The sequence below is a fragment of the Haemaphysalis longicornis genome, unplaced genomic scaffold (assembly GCF_048455015.1).
Source record: "Haemaphysalis longicornis isolate Haplotype H1 unplaced genomic scaffold, Haemaphysalis longicornis Haplotype H1 scaffold_7, whole genome shotgun sequence".
NCBI lineage: Eukaryota > Metazoa > Arthropoda > Arachnida > Ixodida > Ixodidae > Haemaphysalis > Haemaphysalis longicornis.
In genome coordinates, this window is record NW_027526422.1 from 112607595 (window position 1) to 112619350 (window position 11756).

Here is an 11756-nt window from a genome sequence, read left to right on the forward strand (position 1 = left end):
TCGTTATTTGTGTGCGCATGTATTTTTGGGCTTTAAAGCACGTTTATCTTAGAATATGTTTCCGCATTTAAACCTTGAAAAGCTGCCTATTTCAGTTTAAACATATCCTCTGATTGCTTGCAAATCCCGGTCAGCCACAGTCACGTTTAACCAAAGCCATGATTGGACGATGAACGTATTGGCAACGATGGCATTATGGTGACGATGCTTCCTTGATTGGTGTACTCTCGTGAAGAATTCGCCTCTTTGTTGAATGTTTGAAAGGCCGGCCACTGGACTTCCATCTTGTCTTACCAAGGCCGGCCTCCATGGCACCGACATGTGGCACATCTGCATGGCAAGAAAAACGTAAGCTACGGTCGAGTGTTCTCTCCCTTGGGCAAATGTCGAATCTTGTATGCTCAACTGACATTCAATCTCCGGTTCACCGTGGACTTGTATGTTCCTGCCATCGCTATCTTTGGATATTACTAGGCATATTCACATAGCACGAGCCCCGTCCTTATGCGTTTCTTGGAACACAGAGACGAGATAAATTATCGATCATAGTAACAGGTGTGTTCGGAGTAGAAATATAAAATTGGTGCCCAGAACCATGTTTTTGAATACCAACTGCTGTTTAAAGTGTGCGTGTGCTTGTTGTTGTTTGTGCTGTTTATCTGTGCAATGGCAGCTGGGGTGTGTCTGTACCATAATGTCTATGAAAATATTCATTACTTAACATCAAGGTACATTCCAAAAAAATTGTTCAACTTGAAAATGTTTAATTAAAGTAGTTTTATATTGCAATATTTTAGTCGGATTTTTCTTCCTTGCGACTGGGCGCTTTGTCCTGAAGTCTGGCTTTCATTTCAAGTTTTCTACTTTTGCGCGTCCATAATTTGCCCACATAAACTCGTCCGGAAAAAGCGAGGCCAAGTGTCAACCCACAAAAATGTCGACATCCCTGATTTTCAATTTGCAATTAGAGAAGGCTATAAGCGTCTCATGTCATACACGGGCACATGAGAAACTCATTATTGAAGAGGTTCGGGGGTATTGTCTGCTGTCACGCTCCGTAGGATACTTTTCTCGACGACTGACAACTTCATTTATTTCTTGACTGCAACAACACTTCACATTGCAACGTTACCTATATTTCTGTATATAGGTATTTTTGCGTACAAAGCCTGCTTCAAATTTTTGACAGGACCAATTAGGTGACACCAATTTTTTGTATAAATGGCTGCCCGAATTTCCCATTGTTACATCTGCTACAAGGCACCACTACTGCTGCTTTGCAAGTAAGTACGTACAACTTTCGGGTTTGAATATTTCCGTTTGCACTCAGGCTAGGGCATGCTTTTGAAAAATATAAAGCTACCATGTAAACGTTCTTTCTCTGCGTGCTCTCAAGTACCTTATAGATTGAGCCTTAACGTCGCTCAACGAACACACCGAAAGTTTAATTTTGCAGTGCATTAAATATGCACATCCTCCGAGCACCTTTACGTTCTTAGAGACCGCCTCTTGCCTTTCACCACAAAGTTATGTGTCCACGACAGAATTCAATATTACGCATTGGTATTTGATAGTGTAGCTACAAATCCGGGAACGATATCATTGCTTAAAAAAGGGTAGTATTGGGCGTGTAATAGTGCCGTAACTATCACAATATGAGAATACTGTTTTCATACCCGAGGACGTGTTGATTTTGACTTGATTGTAGGGTTTAACGCACCGTCGCAATGCAGGTGAGGAGGCGCGACGTGGTAGAGAGCTCCGGATTAAATTGGATGACATGGGGATCTTTGGCGTACGCCGAAATCTCGTCCGCACCGGCGTTTTATTCTTTTCGGCTCCATCAGAAAAGCGGCGGCCGCAGTGTAGACTGGAACCGGCGTCATCGTGCTCAGCGGGGCCCCGAGGACGTGTATTGCGCGATAATTTTGGCATCAACTAGTGTAGCTTGCGCTATATGTTAAGTAATTTAGGGAGACAAGCCCGTTTTTGTTTAAAAAGCCAGTACCTCACGAATAAAAAAATCCATATTGACCTTCCCAACATGATGCACCAAAAAACCTTGGGGAGCGCAGTTGTGAAAACAGGCGTAAGCGACAAAACGCGAGTTAAATAGGTGCCCACCAGCCACGAGAAACATTTCTTCTTGGTAATACGTGTTCTGGAGTTTATCCAGTCGCCCTATCGAAGCGAGGCGGGCCAATAGACGCAACAAACGCATCGAAAGAGACGCAAAGAACACGACGAATATAAAAAGCTATTACAAGTACGGATAGGGAAAGCCGTGGTGCTTTGGCCTTGAACGCATTTAAAAAACCAGACCACATCAACTAACGTGACACCTGTGGATGGTCGGAGCATGCATTGCATTCACATATTATAAGTCTCGCTCTTGCGGCATAGCGCGAGCTGATTAGGCGCCGGAGAAGCGGCGATGGAAGGACCAGCCACGCACTTGCTGAGGCGGTGGCGCCCTCTCTTGCGGTGAACAGGTTTATGCGAATAAATGCGAGGCAGACTGACCGCAAGTTGTATTCGTTTTACACACGCTGTAGCATGCCAAGAGGTATGTTATACAAAAAACCTGGCGTTGGAAACCAATGTTGAGGCTGAATTTAAATAATTTAATTTAGGAGCGAAACCCCTTACGAGCTCGGGCTGTCGTCGTCTTTTGTCGTCGTCGTATTCGTAGTCCCTGTAGTCACGGTACTAAAACACCCGGACAATCGACTATGCCTCGTGCGAGAACGTAATGCGTACTAATAACCAATGGGGTACTCTTTTACGCCTCGTGCTGGAATGCCTCATAACGGGTACTAGAAGAACACTGGGACTTTCGTTTACTCTTTGCGCTAGAACGCTTCGTCGTCAAAAACACAACACGTTTACACCTCAAGCCCTCAAACCCACTTTTGCCAATCTCCGTTGGAAAAAGCGCCAAGTCGCCAAGAAGACTCTTACACACTGCATGCTTAGCCCCCTCCCATGTTTCCCGTTAGTGGAGATGGCCCGGGATTTTTTATCACTGCAAACAAATAATCATCATTCCTGTATTTTAAATTAGTTGAAACCATGTTAGTTGTTTTTCATCAAGTAGTATCCATAATACGCTTTTTTCAAAAGCGAATCCCGTTAGATTGTCCGGCTGCAGCGTCTCCTGTCGTTGTCGCCTCATGCAATAACGGTACTAAAATACCAGGATACTTGTTTTCAACTCCTCGCTCTAGAACGTTTCACCTCCATGGGCAAAAACGTGTACTAAAAGAACACACCGACACTCGCTTTCCAACGCCTCACGCTTCAATGCGTCTTGCTTCAAAGACACGAGACTTCTACAGCGAAGCTATCTACAGTCAAACCCGTTTATAGCGAACTGCAATATGCACCGCGATTAGTTCGATATATCCAATAGTTCGATATAGCCGAGCCCACCTATAACGAGCTTATTCTTACGATTTCGCCATCCGCGGGAGCCCCCCCCCCCTCCACTCCCCCCCTCCCCTACGCCGCCATCCCCGCATTCAGAAACGAACACAGTAAAGTAGTCATTACCATACCCAAAATCATCCATTTGTTGCAAGTAATAAAGCTACTTTCCGCCTTAACTGCCTACTTTGCAAAAAAAAAGCGGTGATTTTTGTTTTCACTTTCGTTTTGCTGGCTTCGACTACCATAGCATTCTCTACACGAAACATTGTTTGCACCAGTTCAAGTCCGCTTCATCAAAAATCTATGCAGCGTTGGCGGAGCCCATCGACTACCGAACGCGCTTCATTATAAGCGTCGGACGGATTTCACTCGCGACATCATCGGGAACGTGGGTATAGCTCTTCCCACAGTTCACCGATGCTGCTGTCTTGGTCCGGACTCGCTGACTGGGCGGGTTCCGTCGCGTGTCCCGCGGGTCGGAAACAGTTACGGAAAGTATTGGGCGTCACGTCGCTACGTGCGAGGCGCAATGTCTCAGTCGCGGCTCTTCCTCAGTGGTCGCGGCCAGTCCACATCTCAATCGCCGCTCCGAGATCATGCATTTCGGCGGCCATTCTAGGCGCCCAGAGTTCGATATATCGGATGTGAACTTCGTTATAAGGAATATGTTTCCCAGGTATTTCCGTAACTGAAATTTTTTTGTTCGATATATAGCATAATTCGCTCTATCCGGGTTCGTTATTGCCGGGTTTGACTGTACCTCTACACCCAAACGGGTTCATCAACGTGGGAAAAAACGCCAAGGCGCCAAGAATACACTTCTACACTTTGTCATTCGCCCCTCCTGTGGTTTCACGTTATTGGAGGTGGTTCGGAATTTTTTTGACCGTAGATTCACAACTGGAGTTCTCTTGGCAGCATACGACGACTTCGCGAGACGCCGACAGCCCGAGTCCTACGGTTGTTCGCCCCGATTAGCTGAGTGCACAGAATATTTGGTATCTCTGTCCCCAATATACTAAATTCTTAGAACTGCGGCATGTGCAACTCGTCTTAATTTATATAACTCTTCAGAAAATCTTCCTTGTTGTTTACCTTCGTAGAATTTGAGCTGGTCAGAAACATTACCACTTCTATCAAGTATATACCGCAGTGCTCATTAGAACGCAGTAATTGTCACCTGCCTCTATGCCTTACGATCTACCATGGCCCTTCAAACCATGTGGGCATTGTTACCGACGCGTGGATTAAGTGTTTTCCTTGTCTCTGTTTTATATATTCAATGATTACCTGTGAAATTCGCTTATTTTGCCCACAGCATTGAAATAATTACGACTTTGCAGTTCTTGCCTAATATGTTGGAGAGACTTTGCCCAAAGTAAAAGCCAGTTATTGACTAATTTCGAAACATTCACCGTTCACGATATCCAAAAAACGACTATGCTTTTTACTGCAGATTTTCCTTCTTCTACTCTTCCGGCATTCAATAAAAATGGTGGCTGGAAAGGCAACTATGTTGCTTGTGGTTATTGCCACCTTTTCGTTGTTGGGTAAGAAACAGATCTTTTTCTTATTACTTTTTTCGTTAACATGAATGGACTGCAAAGAACCGAGTTTAATTTTCAGTAATTTCAAATCGAAGTTCATATTTAAACAGAGCTGGCAAAAACGAATGATTTAAAAATTGATTGGGGTTTTAACGCGCTGAAGCTGGCCCAGGGCTATGGGGAGCGCAGTAGTTGATGGGTCCGGATTATTTTAACGCATTTGGATCTTTACGTGCGTCAACATCTCGACACACGGGAGCGTTCGCTTTTTTCCTCCATCTGAAAAGTGGCCGCCACTGCCGGGATCGAACCCGCGTCCTTGGGCGCAGCAGCGCAATGGCTTAGCCCTAAGGGGCTCCACAGTGAGTCCCAAAATAATGAAGGTGGCATGCTGATCACAAAGAGAGAGTCACGCGTACACAAGATTTGCGCGTGCAGTTCTATCTGTCGCTCATTCTCCCTCTGTCTCTCTTTCCGTCCCTCTCTCCCTTTTGAGTGTGTATATATAATTGGTTCTGCAGTTGGTACCTAAATCTCCCGCTGCACCTGTCCCTGAACGGTCTCGCAATGTACATCCCGCAAAGCTTTTGATTAGACAAGTTAGCCGCTTCAGGCGCTTCTAGCGTTTCCGCCGGATTCCATCGTCAGATTAACAGCAATAAGCCCTGGCGTGCCTACTGTAGCGTTAAGGTCTTTCAGAGGAAAAGTGAGTGAGAGAGGGATATCAGAAAGTAAATGCGGGGTAGGAAAGCGGGGCGACAGCCTGTCACAGGAAAGTTATGTTTAGACAATATTCTCTGGAGATCAAGAAGGGCAGACGTGCCTAAAAGTGACGCAATGAAGACTTGAGCGAGGACTTTAGGAAGACTGAAAGCAGAACAGATTATACCGGAGGCTCTATCTTCAATTTTACATGGTACCTGCACACTGATCGTAAGAAAACCACATTTTGAACGTGAGCTCTTGCAAACATAAAAAGACGCGATATTGTGCGATAGGAGAAAATATTATTCGCAGGCATTAAGGCGCACCGGTGAACAAGTATTGTAGCGAAACAAATACACTCATAAGGTCGAAACCAGTGACTGTGCCTAAGCAAATAGACGCAAGATAGGACCAATTTTAGGGGATCACGTACGTAGCAAGCGCAGTAGGTGCACTCAAACTTTTAACTGCCTGAGTCGGAGCAAAACCGCGAAAACTTCAGGTTGTATTCACAATCATAATCAGAGGTGCTCGAACTAGCTTACGGGGTGAATTTCCTCGTTCAAGCGGACTTCACTTTGTCGATATGTTTTACACAATCCCTCTATTCCCTGCATTCTTTTCTAAGCCTAGTCGCTTGTCCATAAAGACTCCTTGACTCCGTTGTTGGTTTTTATGGCCGTTTAATTTTAGGCACGGCTCTCTATCTGTTAATTTTTACAAAGGATAGCGTTAACTTTACAATTGCCAATAACGACGGGTGAATCTACAGGGTTGGTTTTCATTTTATCTAAATTTTTGAAGTAAAAGGCTGTTACTTTTATCCTCAAGAAGAAGCCGACTAAGTAAGTAATATGGTAAGTTTGTACTTGGGACACTCAGGAATAGCAGCCTTATGTTAATGTCGCAAAGGCGAAGGGTATGTCAACTGTTTGATGGTTCAGAAAGACTGTGACTTCAGCCTGTGTTTTGTCCGTAACGGCGGAAGCAGGATGATGGGAGACTGAAATGCGTGCCTATGGTTGCACAACATTTGGTAAACGAAAAATACCACTAGAAAGAGAGCTCCGTGCTAACTTTGCAGCTCTGTTTTGCTCGGCAAGCAACAAGGCCATCGTGTTACTCGCCGCCCCTTCAAACTCTCACTTTATGAATTACTCATGCTGGAAAGTTTGAAATATAATTGGCACATGCTTTGATAAATTCCGTTGTATTCTGCGCTACAGTCATTCTACTGATGCTTGTTTTCCAACTACCTTAATGGCATTGATCGTTGCCAGATGTTTGACGTGCATTCCGTAGTTATTTCCCTGCGATGAAAATGTGTGTGCCACAGGCCCACCCTCCTCTTAGTCATTATGCAGCAATGGTGAATTGTATTTACATCCTCATAAAACCAATGCCTTAAGGTTAATAAATATCCATATTACAGTGCACAGCGGGGATGCCTATACCCCAATGGAGGCAGAAGCAAGTAAGTAAAATTATTGGCTTCGTTTGTTCTAGGCGTGCCCACGACTCACCTTACTCTTCCTTACTCTTGCAGGAAGCGTCGAACGTGTTAGGAGCGGTGTCCCAACAGAAAGCTTTGTTCCCGAAGGTTAGAGCACTTCAACACGCAATTGCGGAGAAAAATGTAATGAAAAAATGTCTTTTTTTTTCAGGCCGAGCCGAAGAAACTGAACGGGCTCCGCAGCGAATGGGCGGGAGTAAGAATGTTTTGGTTTTAACACTATATTTTTTTAAAGATAATAACTGAATTTTTTTCTTTGTAATTGGATATCTGTACACTAACAAAAGTATATGGAAGAACGTTTTCAGGAAGCAGGCACATAAATATGCATAAATACTTGGGGCTCAGTTCCATAAAGTAACGCCGTACTCTCATATGACAATGTAATTGCATGTATTGTTGCACCATATTATATTGAAAATACCTCGCACAACACGTTCGATATAAACTTAGAAACCACCAAAAAAAGTTTTATTATAATTGGTAACTAAGAGGTTAAAAAACGGCAGCAATAAAAGTTGCTTCCCGAAGATGGTGCATTCAACGTTTTCAGCAAGGACGCCCAATCGATCGTTTACGGCACACCAGCTGTTTATCTCTTCTGAGGCAGGCGAGAAAAAAACGCTGATGTATCAAGATTTAATCGCGTGGTAACGATTCACATGGGGTCGAATATTGTCCGAACTGCTTTACTACGCCTCGTCTCAGGCCCGAGATGTAGGTTCGGCGTGTAAGACGTCAGATGCTGCTTCTGTAATTACCGTCCTCAGGTCACTCCTGAAGGCGTGAAGATATGTCTCTAAGACATGTTTGGAAGCCGAAGGCAATGTGACATTTCCTAAGTCCAACCCTAGTTAAGCAGAGTCAATGTTCGCGTGAAATGAAAGGATGCTCCTCAGACGTGTACACCTTAAGCCTAGGGTTCAAATACTACACTAGAATGCACCTACTTTTTACATTTCTTTTTGTACGCTGTCAGCCGTTTTTAGGAACGTCGGTTAGTCACGCCTACGCCGGATCCGGATATTCGCTCAAGGGCATTCATATGCTTGCCGTTTAAATGAATGTGCGTGCCTGGTAGTCGTTTAAATGAAGTATTAGTGTTCAATTCAGGAAAAAAATGTTCCATGAACGCAGTTCAGTAAAACAAATTTGTCACGTATCTGCCCAGTTCCTTGCAAATGACAACGAAACGATAATGCCACTAACATCGTCTATTACCTTTCCCACACTCTTCTCACACTCCACCGATCTGTCTCCCTCTTTCGACGATAGGCATCCTGGGTATTTCCTGGAGTCGAGTCAATTTTCTCTCGTTGCACTTCTAGCGCGCAACATGCTCGTACCTTCGGTTGCTGTAATGCCACCGTGAGTTTTTCACTCGGGCGCACCCACATTCTGTATTTTTCCTTCAAAACTTTGAACGCACATTTTTCTTTCCCATCGCAAGCATCAAGGGTACATCTTTCTTTAAATAAAGAAGACTGCCCAGCACTAGCTACGCAAATTTTGTGCCTCAAATAGTGTAATGTTTGCTTTTGTTATCTGCAATGTTGGTCAGTGTCAAGAAAGGTTCTACACTTGCATGTTTGCAAATGTTTTGTCTATATAAAGTTGTCGTACATTTCTCCTTTTATATATTAGCCGATGGCTGAATCGAGAGACAGACCACAGAACAGACAAAAGTACCAAATTTTTTGGATTCATGAATTCCAAAAAAGGCTATCGCTTTTAAAATACAAAGCTACTCCATTATGCACGAGCTCACGCAGGCGGACCGTGCTCGGCAGTGCGAGGAAACAAAGTTATTTCAAGCGAAAGGCTAGCTAAAATTTCAGATTTATGTAGTAAGATGAACGCTATCAGTTTCGAAATCAAAGTACTGGTTGCCACAAGCCACTGTGAGGCAAATGCTGAAGCAAGAAAAAGAAGAATTAGCCTATTGGTGTTGTTTAAAGTATTTATTTTAATTTATTGTACCCTGGGGCACTGCTGTGAAATAAAAAAAAGAAAAGTACATACCGAAAATTGAAATCTGAAAAAGAGGTCATGTGAAATTCCGAAATGACACTCCCACGGCCCCAACGTCATGGGGAAGGCTCCAGGAGGGCCCGTCAGCCGGTATGCTGTAAGGCGAAGAGGCTTCTCTCAGCGACCGGTGAAAGCACATCAGCGCAAGTAAAAAGTACACAAGATTTTAGCTCTCTCCACGCGATCTCGCTAGGAGAGCTGGGCTATATTCTGCCACATTCTCCCATGTAGGGAGTTTTGTTCGTACGTCCATTGTCTGCATTGTTACTAATGGCATGAAGGCAGCGATCGTCGACCATAGCGGTGACATGCGTGTAAATATGATGCGGCGTGGTTCTGGTTGTCTCGTGATCCGTAGTACAGGCTTGCCCACTTTTCGGAAGACTGTATAATTGCTGTAGAAAAACATATCAATCTGTATGAGATGGTTGTGAAACACTAAATGATAGAGGTGCTCTGAGTGCCTAAGGTATTTTTGAGTTATTTTGGAATCTTTGCGAGAACTATAAGTTTTGTAGTTATCGTCATGTCCTAATCCGAACTACAATGTTTTTTTTTCTACAGCGAACTTCAACAAAGGGTTCAACTTCTAGACGACAACACAGCCTTGTCGCTGAGGGGTAAAATTTGGCGTGTAATCCCTATAATTTGAGGACTAACCGGTTGCACTTTGCTTATGTTTGGAACAGTAATAAAATTTTTACCTGCTTCGATGTTACCGTCTCCAATGTTTTTATTTTATAATATTTTGAGAAATGGGGAGGCTGCGACAGGCTTAACAGTACACATTTCCCTACTGATATTTTAAATGCCGATAAAAAAACGCGTTTTAGTGGGTTTAGCAATCTTCACAGTTATGTCTGTGTTACGATAGCGTCTCTCTTTATGAAACATCCACGTTGATAAAAATTGTGCTAGTTGTTTACCTTCCCTAGTGTTCTGTTTGTTTACGTTTTCGTAAAATAACAAGAACGGAGCATTTTAAGCAAAGTCACTTTTTTTACGGCTTCATGCACTGGTGGAACTTTAACCGTTGCAGTTCATTTGACAAACAATATCTGAAGCAATTATCAAGCACGCCATAACTCCTACGCGCAAGCCTAATGAGACCATTGGCTTTTTCCCGAATGGAGGCCCTTGCTCTCACGTTTAGGGAGCAGTGGCAGCAGAGCAGCTTTGTAGCACTATTATTGGCTCTGCTCTAAAACAGGCAAAGATTCTAAAACGTTACCAGGCTCTTTTCTTTGATTGCGGTGAGCTCGATACCCGTGCGTAAATCTTGCCGCACCAAAACAAATAAGAAACTACAGCGTAAATTCCACAAGAAGAAAAGAATCGCGCAGCGCATCACACGTTTAACACATGACAGATCTCAGCACATATAATACTCATCAAAAAGCTATTCCACCAGTCTTCCCTTTCTCCCCGTATCACTCACGTCAAAAGCAGAATTTAAGGGTTTGAAGCAGCAATACTGAACGCGCAAGTCAGACGGCGCCTTCACCTATCCTTAAGACGCGAAGCTCGCGTCAAGATCTGTAGATGAAACTTTTAGACCTAAGCCACGTGCGCATCCTCAAAGCTCGGACGATAATTTAAAAAATCATTAAAATAAACACTTGAAAATAATGAAACCCCATTCTTTTGAGACAGATGGATAAAACGGGAAGCTTTCTCCCCATACTTTGTGAGTACGACTAAAAGTTCCAATTCCAAGCTGCTTTCATGGTCTCGGAATGGCGCAATCGGATTGACGTCGGCTTAAGAACGCAAAGGTCCTCTCCCGGGGTACGCCACATGACGGCCGTGTGGTCACGGTGAGCGGACGTGCTTGAGGTTGGCAAACCGTGCGTGTGGTTGGCAAAAGATTCGCGTCGGCGAGCGACATCTATACAGTGAGGCTGCTTTGGACACGTGCAAATGAGTAGTTTTTGCTCGTGTGTTGGCTTTTCTGTTGCCCAGGGGCTGTTTCACTTTAGGCTACAAAAGTCGTGCGAGCAAAAGGCAGCTGTATCAGACAATTTCGCTTCACCAAAAAGATTAATTTGATTATGATGATAATGATGATGACGAAGATGATGATGATTATGTTGGTTGGATTATTTACGGCGCAACGTAAACTAGGGCAAAGATCTCCTAAACAATGTTTATGTATGACGGATGAAGATGTAAACTGTAAAATTGCTCAACAAAAGCAAAATTAAAAGAAGAACAATACAGTGAGGATGGCTGGTGCGCTGTAGAGGAATAATGGGATCATCCGCTAAAATAGTGCTGGGTGTAGTGGGATGTGTTGCCTGTATAGTTGTAGGAAATGTTTGCGTCTTGTTCTGCAGAGTGCTTTGCATGTAATGAGGATGTGAATTACGGATAGGCCCTCCCCACATCGCCTACACAAGGGTCTTCGAGACCCAGTTAGCAGATGGAAGTGTGTCACGTGTGTATCGCTTATCCTCAATCTAGCTAGGGCAACTTTGAAGAATCTGTTGTGTGAGTTAGTAGTGTATCTTCCTAAGTGTGGTTTTACTTTG

General features: G+C 43.9%; 1 long non-coding RNA gene across 2 annotated transcripts; it reads left to right on the forward strand.

The window, feature by feature from the left end:
• The first annotated feature begins 1200 nt into the window (after nucleotides 1-1200).
• LOC144144867 (uncharacterized) lies at nucleotides 1201-9938 on the forward strand. 2 transcript variants are annotated; one of them, XR_013317361.1, is made up of 6 exons: nucleotides 1201-1283; nucleotides 4886-4979; nucleotides 7114-7155; nucleotides 7228-7281; nucleotides 7346-7390; nucleotides 9790-9938. It is a non-coding gene; the product is annotated as an uncharacterized LOC144144867 (long non-coding RNA). The 2 variants fall into 2 exon arrangements; XR_013317362.1 differs by having other exon boundaries at nucleotides 1228-1287.
• The last annotated feature ends 1818 nt before the right edge of the window (nucleotides 9939-11756 follow it).